Genomic DNA, 15,345 nt, shown 5'->3' on the forward strand with positions numbered 1-15,345 from the left:
CATTTAGGTCATTAGTATTTTCTGCACTTACCACGTACCTCTGAACCAAGATTTTTAAACTTCTTTGTTTTTGGCAATCTGATATAGCCTTAAAAACCCCTTTTGAGATATTTAAAATTTATAAAGTAAAAACATAATATTATAAAGGAAATCAATTACATTGAAACACAGTTATCAGGATATTAATTTTTTTGTTGTTTTTTTTTTACAGATTCCAGGTTAAGAACCCTTATTATAATGTTTTTGCTCAGGCTCATCTCCTCCTTCTCTCTATCTAAATGTTATAGGGTTTTTGTTTGTTTTTTTTTGAGGCTCAGGTCAAATCATATCTGTCAATGAAGAAATTATTTGACAATTCTGATCCAAACCATTTTTCTTTCTAGGACATCCCATTGTGTATGTATTTCTTCCCCCTGAGGCAATTGAGTTTAAGTAACTTGCCCAGGGTCACATAGCAAGGAAGTGTTAAGTGTCTGAGGTTAGATTTGAACTCAAGTCCTCCTTATTTCAGGGCTGGTGCTCTTTACATGTATTTTTAAAATTTTATTTTTAAATTTTCCTCATTTACATGTAAAACAACATTTTTTTTGTTATATGTATACTTTTTTTTACATATTTGTATATGAATCATATTGGGAGAGAAAAATCAGAAAAAAAGTGGAAAACCATGATAAAAAAAACCAGAAGAAAATAAGTGAACATAGCATATATTTATTTATATTCAGTGTCTATATTTATCTCTTATTTTCCAATCAAAATTTAAGGGGATTGCTATGGATCATTGAAATGCTGAGAAGAACCACATTTATCATAATATTTTATCACACAATCCTGTTACTTCTGTGTACAATGGTTTCCTGGTTCTGCTTGTTTCACTCAGCATCAGTTCTGTACGTGTATGTTTTGACACCCTTTCCCCCATTGCCCTTCTTAGGATCCCTCTTTTCCTTAAAGACTCAGATCAAGGATTGCCTTGTGGAGGACAACAGTTGTCAGATCCTTGTTTTCCAGAGTTACTTTTGTGATTTCTCTGGATGTGGCTCAGATGTTTACATGTTTTCTTCTCTGATATTATATAAACTCTTTCAAAGTGGGAACTGTTTCATTGTTGTCATGGAATCCTGGGTACCTAGCATACAGTCTGACACATAAATAGCTGCTTAACTAAGCTTGTTGATTAATTTTTGAATTGTCTTGAATCGTCCATTGTTGTTTCAGGTAAATTTTATTTTTCCAATAAAAGTGTTAGCTTTTTGAAACGGGAATCCAATGACTCCTTCCACTTGTTTACTAGACCTTTCTTTTTCCTCTCTGCATTTAGAAGCTTTGCCATCTTTCAAAGCCCACCTCAGCTCCTAGCTCCATTGTGAAGCCCTCCACAATTATTTTAATCTCTGTCCTTTAAACTCCTAAATCATTTACCATCCATATCACTCATTCATCCCTTATCATAGACTGTTTTATGCCCAGTTCAATTTTCATATGTATGTCATTATCATTCTCCCAGTGGGAGAATATGTATCTTAAGGATAAGGACTGTGTCTTAAATCTTTGTACACTTTCTCTCTTACACCTAGTAGGATGCAAGGTATACAGGGCAGTGGATAAAAGAATTGGCTTTGGAGTCTAAAATAGACCCAAGTTCAAATTTAGTTTCAGGTACCTTCCTTGCTTTGTGGCTAGGTAAGTAACTTAACATCTGATTGCCTCAATTTCTTCAACTATAGAGTGAGGATAATGAAATCACCTATTCCCAGGGTTGTTTGGAGGACAAGATAACATTTGTAAAGTACTTTGTGTAAATCAAAAAACACGATGTAAATACTAGCTAAGACATAGTGGGTTCTTAATTAATATACCCAATTAAATTCTGAGACTCCTCTCTCATTTACCCAACAGCATCATTCAAGTTAGCCTTTATTCCTCCTTCCAGGATCAGACTCTACATTACACTTGTCATATTCTCTAGTGAGGCTAGTCTTTAAAATTAGGTAAAAAGCTACATTCTTATTTACCTAGTTGCTTCAAACTATTTAAATTACCTTATTTTTACTTATCTATTTATTCGTCATTGTTTTTCATGTCTATGAGAAACATATTTCTCATAGTTTCTTGAGGGAAAGGATTAATTGATGTTTTTGTCTTTGTATTTCCTCCCACCCCCATCATGAGCTCACAGTAAAACTTTTATTTCTTCATTTTTTTTTCAGTTGTGTCAGATTCTTCCTGTCCCCATTTGAGATTTTTTTGATAAAGGCATTGGAATGGTTTGCCATTTCCTTCTCTAATTCATTTTACAGATGAAGGCAAATAGGATTAAGTGATTTGCTCAAGGTCACACAATGAGAAAGTGTCTGAGGTTAGATTTGAACTCAGTAAGATAATTCTGGCACATTTTCCTCTGCACTATTTAACTACCTCCAAGTAAAGTTTTACAAATGCTTTAAAAAAAAGAAGAATTTAATTGAAGTCCCAGCTTCTACCCTGATGGGGCAGAACAGGATTTAAGAAAATAAGGCAAGGATAATTGAATTAATCTGATTAATTTTCCTCCCCTACCCTGAAATTAAAGTTTCACCTCTGATATGCTTTAAAAATGACTGCAACATGAGTTATATGTGCTAAAGCAGCTAGATTGTCAGTTACTATGTGAAGGACTTGAAACATACAGATGTTAAGCAGAAGAAAAAAAAATCTCTGCCCCCCCTTATCTATCTAGCTGCCTATCTACCTATCATCTATCTATCATCTCATAAAAGTCTGTTATTCAAAACCTATACATGAGTAAAACTCATTCCTCAGTGAAATAAGGGGCCCATGGAGATGAGCATTTTTCAAGAGAAAACAAATTGTAAATAACCACTTGACAACTTATTCAAATTCCTATTCATCACAGAAAGGCAAAAGCCCCAAACCCAAAACTTGAGTTACTACCTTACACCAATCAATTGAGCAAAATTTTGAAAAAAAACAATCTAATTTGGTATTTTCAGACCTCTAGGGGAACGGGTACACTTGCAACCTTTTTAGGTGATCTGTGAATCGTCTCAAGATTTGTTTCTTTGTTGTTATTATTGATGTTTCAAAAAGCAGTGTGGCAGCAGGATGATTTCAGAAAAGCCTGGAGAGACTTACATGAACTGATGCTGAGTGAAATGAGCAGGACCAGGAGATCATTATACACTTCGACAACAATACTATATGATGATCAATTCTGATGGACATGACTCTCTTCAAAATGAGATGACCCAAATCAGTTCCAATACAGCAGTAATGAATTGAACCAGCTATACCCAGTGAAAGAACTCAGGGAAATGAGTGTGAACCTCTATATAGAATTTCCAATTCCTCTATTTTTGTCCGCCTGCATTTTTTATTTCCTTCACAGGCTAAATGTACACTATTTCAAAGTCCGATTCTTTTTGTACAGCAAAATAACTGTTTGGACATGTATACTTATTTTGTATTTAATTTATACTTTAACATATTTAACATGTATTGATCAACCTGCCATCTGGGGGAGAGGAGGGGGAAAAAGAGGGGAAAAATTGGAACAAAAAAAAGAGGCAATTGTTAATGCTGTAAAATTACCCATAAATATAACTTGTAAATAAAAAGCTATAATAAAAAAAATGAATGCTTAAAAAGTGTCTTGACATGTTAAGTGGGGAAAAAAATAAAATACATTCAATTTTTTTTAAAAAAAGAAGGGATAAGTCAAATATTCACTGTTAATTTAATAATAAATCATATACTGTAAAATGCCAAAAAAAAAAAAAAGGCAGTGTGACAGTATATAATTAGTGTTTAAAACTAACCTGACTTTTTAATTCAGTCAACCCACTATCCCCAATCTTTTGTATTTTTATATATTTATATATATACATGTTGTCTTCATCAGTAGAATGTAAACTCTTTGAAAGGAGGGATTGTTCTATATTTGTCTTTGCATCCCTAACATTTAGTATATCTTGCACATAGTGGGTGTTTAATAAATGCTTGTTGACTGACTGCTGTTATTAAAATGACCAAAATATTCCTAGCTATTTTGTCTATAATAGGAAAAAAGTAGAAGCAGTATGTGTAGGTATACACATATATAGATGTATACATAATATGTGTGTGTATTTATATATATATACATATATATATATACATAATGTTATATATGTGTATATATGTATGTGCTATTTACTTATATATATTATATAAGTGTGTATATATTTCTAAAAACAAGTGATAAACAGCTTTTAAAATATACAATGATTTATCAATCTAAGGCAGGAATTCTTAACCTGGGTTCTGTGATTCCTCTCTTGTTTTAGTCTTTCATATTTTGTTAGCTATATTTAAATATAATTGTTTTCCTTTGTAATGCTGTATATTTTATGTAATACATTTAAAAACATTATTCTGAGAAGCAGTCCTTAGACCTCACTAGACTGACAGAAGAATTCATGACCCCAACAAGGTTAAGAACCCATGACCTAAGAAAATTTGTTAAAAATAATACAAGAAATATAATAAATGATGGAAACAGTTCTATTAAGGGACACAAACCAAAGAAATCAAAACTGAAATAACATATTCACTTATGATGGCTAGATGAAAATAACAGTCATTAAATTGCATAAACTCAGACATAAATGAGATCAGAAGTGGGGGAAAGAGGAAATAAGCTGCCATTATTTAACTGTTTTATGAAAGTTTATATTTTTCAAAATGTAAATAGTTTGGATTACATGGTTTAACTGGTATCATTCCTTCTTTTGTTTATATTTGTTGAGGCTATTATTAAACTAATAATAAATAGTAACCACCATTTATATGGCATTCTGAAGTTTGAAAGTGCTTTACAAATATGATCTCATTTTATTCTCATAATAATCCTAGGACTTAGGTACTATTATTATTAATATTATTATAACTGCTTATAATAAATAATGGGCAGCTGAAGGTGCAGTGGATAGAGTACGAGCTGGGAATCAGACTCATCTTCCTGAATTCATTTGCTAGCTGTGTGACCCTAGGCAAATCATGTGATATTGTTTGCCTCAGTTTCCCTTTCTGTCAAATGAGCTGGAGAAAGGAATGGCAAATCTTTCCAGTATCTTTGCTAAGAAAACCCCAAATGAGCTCATGGAGAATCAAACATGACTGAAATAACTAAACAATAATAATAATAAAATATTTATGAAAATAATAAAGAAAAGGCAAAATGGAGCCAGAAATTAAAGGAGGGAAAAGTAATATCCTAAGTAGAAAGAGGGAACTACATTGGCAGCTAAAACTCAGATGCTGCCAGCCACATCTCATTATTATTGGCTTGTATCCAGAACCTTTGGGGGACATCCTTGTTCTGTCTGCAGTTGCTAACTGACCTTTTCTGCTTTCTAAGATACTCAAATTTTATTCAATTTTCTACTCTCAGCAGGAATAAATCTTAGACTTCCCTTATATCACCTGAGACAAATTAAAAAAAAATTATGAAATAAAACAAGCATTTCCATAACATAGTAGAATTCTTTTTAAAAATGATTTTACATGAAACTACAAATCTATTATATATAACTTGCTATTCCTTTTATTTGTATAATAAAATTATCATGTAGCTTTCTTTTTTTCTTTTCTTCCCCCACGCCCTATCCAAATGATAGCTACCATATATATAAATATTTCTATGTGTGTGTATATATATTATAAATACAAACATATACATATGTTTGTATATATAATGACATTCCATACATACTTCTATTTATCAGTTTTTTCTCTGAATGCAGAGAGCATCTTCTTTCATAGGTCTTGAATGGTATATATAGTAACAGCAATATTGTTTTAAAGCAGCTTTGACTAAGTTTTTTTTTTTTTATTTAAAGAATTTTGCTAGCTCCTAAGAGCAAAAGACAAAGTAAAAAAAAAAAAAAAAAAAAAAGATAACTAATATCTAGCATTGGTATAGCACTTTATAAGATTTACTTTCCAAATATTATCTATCTCATTTGATTCTTATAAGATCTCTATGAAGGAGGTACTAAAATTATCCTATCCCAATTTTGCGGATGATCATTTGACCTGAGTGCAGCTTTTGACTTTGTTGTATCTTTTCTATCTAGATATCTTTTTATTTAAATATCTTTTTTTTTTTTTTTAAGGAGTATTGGAGATGGAATAGACCAGGCTACAACCTAGTAAGCTTTGAAAGGTGAAAAGAGCAAATCACCAGAGGTCTAATACTAGGAATTCATATCAGAGTTTGCTGGTAACCAAGCCTGGTGAGAAGTGAAATGTTAGGATTCTTACAAGGTGCTAAGTAAGTGGAATTGAGGAGACAGTGGTTAAACCTAGTTTAGCATTGATTTTATCCTACAACAAATAATGGTTTCCTAGTGATATAATGATTGGTGTGTACTCAGTGTGGAATATATAAGGAGGAGCTGTCAGGGCCAGAAAGGACAAGCCCACTAGAAGTTCTTGGAGGCGGAGACAGATTCATTCCATCATCCACCTTTGTTGTGGCTGGATACTGAAGCAAAAACCTTTGGAATCCGGGAGATTCAGAAGCCAGAAGGACCTTTCAGAACCAAGGAGAGAGATAGGCCTCCAGAAAAACTAGCTGAGCCCCAAGTGAAGGAGACAAGACTTTGAAGAGACAATAAAGGATTTGGACTTTAACACGTGCCTGCACTTGGGATGATTACTGAACTGAAAGGAAGGCTGCCTCCAGAGACCCCAAGAAACCTGCTCCCAGAGAATATTATATTTTAGAGAAGAATATTACAGTGAAGCCCCAGGAACTTGTTTGACCCAATCTAACAAGACACTATTGGTTTCTGGGAACAAGGAAGAGACTTTGAACTTTGATTATATTGCATTTGGTAGGGATGGTAATTACCCACAAGTCCACAGAGACTGAGGTGGTAGAGGGGAGAATGTACTCCTAGATAATGGAAGAAATGTATATATTTCATGTTATATTTTCTTTTTTAAAAAATTTTATTTATTTATTATTTTTATTATAGCTTTTCATTGACAAAACATATGCACGGATAATTTTTCAACATTGACCCTTGCAAAAACTTCTGTTCCAACTTTTCTTCTCCTTCCCTCTATCCCTTCCCCTAGATGGCAGATAGTCCCACATATGTTAAATATAACATATGTATACGTATTTATACAGTTATCTTGCTGCACAAGAAAAATTGGATTTAGAAAGAAGGAAAAAATAACCTGAGAAAAAAAACAAAAATGCAAGCAAGCAATAACAGAAAGAGTATATGTGGGATGTAGAAGACTGTTACCCAAAATGACTATTTAGAGATCACTTAAAATAGAAAGCAGGTTTATTAAACCTCTGGAGGATGAGTTGTTCTATCACGAGATAAAGGAAAGAAAAAACTCATGGCAGGAGGGCTAAAGAAGTAGTAAAGATACACAGCTTTTATACAAGAGATTACATCACAAGTAAGAGAGCATTGAGAAGGGGAGGGGGAGGCATCTAATTGGTTGTTGCTATCTGGAGAGATTGGAAAGGAAGGTTTCTGTTTCCCCAACATCACCTGATTTCTAGGAAACAGAAAATCAGGCCTTCAGGCTTCAGATATAGTTGGCCAAGGCTCAAGTACATATGGGCCTGCACATATTATACAGATCATAGGGGAAACACAGAAATAATGAAAATAAAATACAGAAAAAGAAATCACACATTCCTGTAAGTTATTCACCTTATCTCTCTATTCCACACAAGTGGAAATGCTATGTTATGGTCCATACTCATTTCCAGTGTTCTTTCATTATGTGTAGCTACAATTTGGATTTGGATTTTCTCATTGTTGAAGATAGCCACTTCCATCAGAATTGATCATCCTATAGTATTGTTGTTGAAGTATATAATGATCTCCTGGTTCTGCTCATTTCACTCAGCATCAGTTCATGTAAGTCTCTCCAAGCCTCTCTGTATTTGTCCTGTTGGTCATTTCTTACAGAAAATAATATTCCATAACATATCATGTTATGTCTTCTTAATGAAAATCCCTTTGTAAAAGCTAATATTGATGTTAATTGGTTAAATTATGTGGCAATACTATTGGTGCCAAATGATTTTGGAGAAAACACAATGGATTAGAGACTCAAGCCAAAAACAGTAGAGAGACCCCTTTAACACCTCAGGGATACTCCTAGAACATTTTGGGAAAGTTTTAGCCTTGCTCTGAGGACCAACTTGTCCCTCTTGAGAGTAGGAATTGGGATAAAGACCCTCTAAAATTATAAAAGCAATGTTATTGTTTTCCCTTCATTTTATATTTAAGACAAATGCCCAAGGTAGGTCACCAAATATCTCTGAAACTCATTTTCTTTAAATATAAAATGAGATGAATGTAAACTGTTTGCATTTTTGTTTTTCTTCCCTGGTTATTTTTGCCTTCTGAATCCAATTCTTCCTGTGCAACAAGAGAACTGTTGGGATCTGCATACATATATTGTATCTAGGCTATACTGTTATATATTTAACATGTATAGGACTGCTTGCCATGTGGGGGAGGGAATGGAGGGAGGGAGGGAAAAAGTAGGAACAGAAGTGAGTGCAAGAGATAATGTTGTAAAGAAATTTTTTTTAAATTAAAAAATATATATAAAATGAGATTTGATCTGAAGTTTTCTAATTGGAAGTGCATTGCTTTTTCTCTCATATCATGTTGCCTCTTCAGCCTTTCCATCAGTCTAGTATTATCCTCAGTCAGTTTCTCTTCTAACAGAGAAATTAAACCATTGATCATTAGCTTAAACTTGACCCCAATGACTGCTCCCTCTCAATCCTGACCTCAATTCTTCCTTGATTTTTTTATTTGAAAATTATCATGTAATATTGGATTGCTTGCTGTCTAGGGGAGGGGGGAGGGGGAAAGGAGGAAAATTTGGGGCACAAGGTTTTGCAGGGATCAATGTTGAAAAATTGTCCATGTGTATGTTTTGAAACTAAAAAAACTTTAATAAGAAAAAGAAAAGAAAACTGTCATATAGTTATACATCCTACCAAATTCCCATTTTCAGATTAACAATACTTCTTAACTGGGCACTTTATGTCCTTGTCCATTTATAGGGCCTAGAGAGATTGGCAAGTATTAGGCACAATGAACTTTTCACTCAGCTGCCAGATATATCTATGTTCCTTTTTATTTCAACTTAATTAGTGTTATTAATATTTATATATTACTTTAAGTTCAATCAACAAAACAACAAATCAAACTCTATTATATACCATCTGTCAATTTCTGAAGTGTAAATGCTCACACTAAAATTTAATAATCAACTCTTGCAAGCCATAGATTTATTATTTATTTTAAATATTCTTTTCTTTTTAAATTTTGAGTTCCAGATGTTCTCCTTCTCTCCTATCCCTCTCCCTAACCACTAAGAAAGCAAATGATATATCAGTTATACATGTGAAATCATGCAAAATATGTTTCCATATTATCCATGTTTCAAAAAAAGAAAAGAAGGAAGAAAGATGGGAGGGAGAGAGGGGGGAGGAAGAAAGAAAGAAAGAAAGAAAGAAAGAAAGAAAGAAAGAAAGAAAGAAAGAAAGAAAGAAAGAAAGAAAGAAAGAAAAAGGAAAGAAAGAAAGAAAGAAAGGAAGAAAAAAAGGAAGGAAGGAAGGAAGGAAGAAAGAAAGAAAGGAAGGAAGGAAGGAAGAAAAAGAAAGAAAGAAAGAAAGAAAAGAAAAGAAAGAAAGAAAGAAAGAAAGGAAGGAAGGAAGGAAGGAAGAAAGAAAGAAAGAAAGAAAGAAAGAAAGAAAGAAAGAAAGAAAGAAAGAAAGAAAGAAAGAAAGGAAGGAAGGAAGGAAGGAAGAAAGAAAGAAAGAAAGAAAGAAAGAAAGAAAGAAAGAAAGAAAGAAAGAAAGAAAGAAAGAAAGAAAGAAAGAAAGGAAGGAAGGAAGGAAGGAAGGAAGGAAGGAAGGAAGGAAGGAAGGAAGGAAGAAAAAGAAAGAAAGAGAAAGAAAGAAAGAAAGAAAGAAAGAAAGAAAGAAAGAAAGAAAGAAAGAAAGAAAGAAAGAAAGAAAGAAGAAAAAGAAAGAAAAGAATATGATACTTCAATTTTCACTCAGAGTCCATCAGTTCTTTATCTGGAATGGACAGCATTTTTTCATCATGAGTCCTTTCAAATTGTCTTGGATCATTATACTGATTAGAAAAGCCAACTTTTTCACAGTTGATTTTCATTACAACATTGCTGTTACTCTTTACAATAACCTCCTTTTTCTTCTTGACATTTACTTTCTCAGTTCATATTAAGTGTTTACATGGTTTTCCCCCCTGAAACCACCCCCTCATCATTTCTAATAGCATAATAGTATTCTATCACCATCATATACCATAACTTGTTCAGTCATTCTTCAATTGATGATCACCCCTCAATTTCCTGTTCTTTGCCACTATAAAAAGAGCTGCTATAAAGATTTTTGTACATGTATATATCCTTTCCCCTTTTCCTTTAATTCTTTAGGATACAGACCTTGTAGTGGTATTGCTGGGTCAAAGGGTATGCACAGTTTTATAGCTCTTTGGACATAGTATAAAATTATTATCTAGAATAGTTGGATGAGTTCCCTTCTCCACCAACAATTCACTAATATACCTGTTTTTCATTATCCTCTCCAGCATTTAACATTTCTGATAGGTGTGACGTGAGACCTCAGAGTTGTTTTAATTTACCTCTTATTAATAGTGATTTAAAGCATTTTTACATGACTAAAGATAGCTTGATTTCTTCTAAAAACTACCTATTCATATATTATAATCACTTATCAACTGGGGAGTTGCTCTTATTGTTATAAACTTGATTCAGTTCCTTATATTTTTGAGAAATGAGGCCTTTATCAGAGACACCTGATATAAAATTTTTTGATATTTCTTCATTGTTTATGATACCTTTTAGCATAATGTAGTTTTCCTGATTATTTCTTTTAATTGGGGTTATTTTGCTTTTGCTTTGTCTGAGGTCATGATTTCTATACCTGCCTTTTTTTTAAAAAAACTTGAACCGAAACATAATAAATTCTGCTCAAGCACTTTGTTTTTAACTTTGTATCTTTGTTTCTGTTTTCAAATGTGTCTCATATTCAGCATATTATTCGATTGTGATTTCCAAACTTCTGCTACTTGCTTCTATTTTATGGGTGAGCTCATTCCATTCCATGATTACTAGCTTTATTTGCCTTCATACAATTTTCTTGTGTTTATCCTTCTCTCTGTTTTTTTTCCTCTGTCTCTCTCTGTCTCTGTCTCTCTCTGTCTCTGTCTTTCTCTGTTTCTATCTCTGTCTCTGTTTCTCTCTCTGTCTCTGTTTCTGTGTGTGTGTGTGTCTCTGTCTCTGTTTCTCTATATGTGTGTGTGTCTCTGTCTATCTCTGTCTCTATCTTTCTGTTTTTCTTTCTGTCTCTCTCATATTGTTCTTCAAAGTCTGTTCTACTTCTGACCATTGCTTCCCTTAATCTGCTCTTCCTATAAATCATCTATTTCCATCTTCCACATCTTTCTTCTCCTGTTTCCCTATTAGGTGAGATAAATTTCTATACCCAACTGAATGTGAATTTTTATTCTTCCTTCTTTCAACTAATTTTAATAAGAGGGAGGCTCAAGCATTGTCTGCCACCACACCCAATCCCCTCTTTTCCCCTTCTACAGTAAAAGTTCTTCCTTGTGTATCTCCTTTAAGTGAGAATCTTTTCCCCATTCTAGCTCTCTCTTTCCCCTCTCCTAATGTGTCTCTCTTTCTTACTCCTACATTCTTTTCTTGGAGATCATAATTGACTCATACTTATCCTCTTTATCTATGTAGAATTCTTTTAATTGCCCTAATAATGATAAAGTTCTTAAGAGTTACACGTATTATTTTCCCATATAGGAATGTAAATCATTTCACTTCATTGATTATGATTACTTATGATTACTCTTTCATGTTTACTTTGTAATACTTCTCTTGAGTTTTGAGTTTTAATGTCAAATTTTTCATTCAGTTCTGGTCTTTTATCAGAGAATATAGGAAGAGCTCAATTTCATTAAATATCTCTTTCCTCCCTGAAGTACTCAGTTCTGTTGTATAGGTTATTCTTTTGCCTTTTGCTTTTTGGATAACATATTCTAAATCTTCCACTCCTTTAATGTGGAAGCCGCTAAATTTGTCTCTTCAAATATCTAGGAATTCTTGCTGGCCTTTGGCCCAATTAGCATTTTTCTTTGAGGTTCTTTTTGGTAGCTATTTTCACATTGCTGTCTTCTTCTGAGTTTCTAGATAGTCTTTGTGATAAAGAATTTTTTAAAAGAAAGAAAAAAAAAAGAACTAAGCAAAACTTACCAACTCACTGAGTTTGATAACATATACAATATGACATTCCTACTGTCCCCTACCTCTGTGGGGGTGGGGAAGGAAGGAGGCATAATTTCCCCCTCTCCTTTGCAGTCAAAGTTGAAAATATAATTAGGCAGCATTTGGAACAAACCATTTTGCAAATAAGAAATGCAAATTATCCACCACATGAAAAGTTACTCTAAATACTAGTAAGAGAAATGCAATTTTAAAACTCTTTGAGGTTTCAAGTCATATTCCTAAAAAGTGGAAGAGGTAATAAAAGATGTAATTAGTCAATGTTAGAGATGCATAGGAAGACAAGCACACTAATATACAGTTGGTGGGACTGTGAAATGATTCAACTCTATCTGAAAAACAATTTGGAATTATACAATAAAAGTCACTAAACTGTTCAAAACCTTTGACCTGATGATACCACTAATGGTATCACATATCCCAAGGAAATTAAAAGCAAAAAGAAAGATCCTATATACATAAAAACAATTAGAACAGCATTTTGGGGGTAGCAAAACTCTAGAAACAATGTGAAGAGCCTGAATGATTTGTGGTGAATAAATGTAATAGGACATTTTCCCATCCTAAGAAATGGCAAAAATGAGTAATTCAGAAAAATATAGAGAAATTATAAATGGGTATAGAGTGAAGATAAGTAGAACTGTGAGAACAATATATATAGAAATATACTATAATAATGTGAATGAAAAATAATTTAAATTCCAGTTCAGAGTGATCATATGACCAACTGCAATTCTAGAAAATAGAAAAAAGTTCCCTTCTATGGATAGTATAGTATATAGCATATAGTATAGTAGATAGATAGTATATAGTATAGTATAGTATAGATAGTATATAGTATATAGTATAGAGCATAGCTATTAGATATGTTTGCTATGTCCATTAGTTTTGTTATTTTGCCACAATTGTCCATAGTGTATATTATACAAGACTGCCTGGTACATGCTAAGAGTTTAAAAATGCTGTCAAAAGCAACTACGTGGTACAATGGATAGAGCACTGAGTCTGGAGTCAGGAGGACCTGAGTTCAAACCTGGCTTTAGATATTTACTAAATGTGTGACTCTGGACAAGTTACTTCATCTCTCCCTCAGTTTTCTCATCTGTAAAAAGATAATAATAGTGCCTGCTTTGGGGGATTTTTGGGAGGAAAAAATGAAGTGATGTTTGTAAAAATATTTGTTGAATAGAGTGGAAATAGAAGATTGATTTGGATTAAAGGATTTGTGAAGTAGAAACAAAAATTTTTATAAAAATTTGAATGAGCCCCTAACCTATCTACAAGTACTTGGTTCCCATGAAAAATGAACTGAAATTCTGACTGGACCATAAAATTCAAAGAATGTAAATCCCAATTTTCTAAAACTGAATCACGCAACTCACAAAAAGTCTATCTAAGTCCTGATTGGAACAAGACCTGCCTATATTTTAGACTGAAAATAAAAAGCAAGAACAAATTCAAAGCATCAAAACAATCTTTGAATAAAACTAGGATTTCATTTGGTATGAGTATTTCACTTAAAGACAACAATCACAGTTGACTTCAAGCACAGAGAAATAACTGCCTGCATGATGAACCCATAAAACACATTTCCAAAAACATGTACTCCATTAGCTGGCTGATGTCCAAATGCTCATCCTTATAGATTTATTGCTCTATGGCTTTATTCTCTTTGAAAATGCAAATTCCCCCTAGGAGGGGGTAATACTTTAGGTTTTATGCATTTTATCTCCCAATTTAGTCTGTGATTTCGAGAGACAGAGACCGAGCTCCATCACTCAGTTCAAACTCATGCAGAAAGAAAGAATTATATACATTTCTCTATTGAAAACTCAGGCTCTTCAATTTTCTTGAAGTGAATCCTAGTGAGCTTCCATAGTTCTAGCACTGTTCTATATATATAGGGCAGGAGATCAAGTAGGAGATTTGACTATGAAACTCAAGAACAACAGGGTCCTTGAGATAGGAATGGAATAAGATTAGGATTTAGCTCCTTATTAGTGGCCATCACCAATCAGCATTTTTAAGGTCCTAATGTTGACAAGGCATTATGCTAAATGATGGGGATACAAAGACAAAAAATAAGTATGAAGGCAATCCCTGCCCTCAAAGAGCTTACATCTATTGCATGAATTTGTATTTTAGAGTGGATGGTGGTCTAGAAACAAATTGACCTAAAGTCTTGTCTGAGCTTGGGTTGCTGATATAAAATATGCTACTCTGACCACTTTAATTATCCTATATGATCTTGAATGAACTTATCAGATCCCTTCCTGAGTTTAAAGTTTAGATAGTCAGGGAAGATGAGGTTCCTGGGTTCCTGGGGGGATAGCATAAAGAAAATGGTAAGAGGAAAAAAGGATGTGGAAAAAATGAGATTTATCATAGGTAAACTTTGCCTGTTTTACAATTTTGAATAGATCTGACTCACATAATAAAGGTACCATTTCTTCCTAAATATCGCTTCAGTTTGGATCTTTCATTGATTCAGGATGCTTCTTATTGTCCATCCCAATCTTGGAACGTCAGATTTAGAATACTTGATGGTGATACCATCTCCTTCCCTTGTCTTAGACAAAGAGTCTCCTTCTCTTGTATTCTCTCAAAGGTACCCAAGCCTGAGCCTCGGAGATGTCCCTCTCGCACACATTGCCAAGGTGGAGCAGGTCCAGAACATAGAAAGATGGCATTTTCTTCTGTGACCTCATCCCCAGAGACCACCTCACCAAGGAAATCAGACAGGATGACGGGGTGTGTTGGGACCTGCGTAGCCACTATAAATAAATATGCAAAAGTCAATTAAACCTTCAGTGATTCACCATCTTAGATGCAGAAATGATGTGTCTGCTCGTTTCTGGCGGATCTGGTTTCTGTCTTTTGTTTCCTTAAGTCCTCAGGCTTTGATGGCTGACTCATCTGTACTTCTCGTGTCCCTGATGAGACGTGGAGAAAGGACGTTAC

The sequence above is a fragment of the Antechinus flavipes genome, chromosome 2 (assembly GCF_016432865.1).
Source record: "Antechinus flavipes isolate AdamAnt ecotype Samford, QLD, Australia chromosome 2, AdamAnt_v2, whole genome shotgun sequence".
In the NCBI taxonomy this organism is placed as follows: Eukaryota; Metazoa; Chordata; class Mammalia; order Dasyuromorphia; family Dasyuridae; genus Antechinus; species Antechinus flavipes.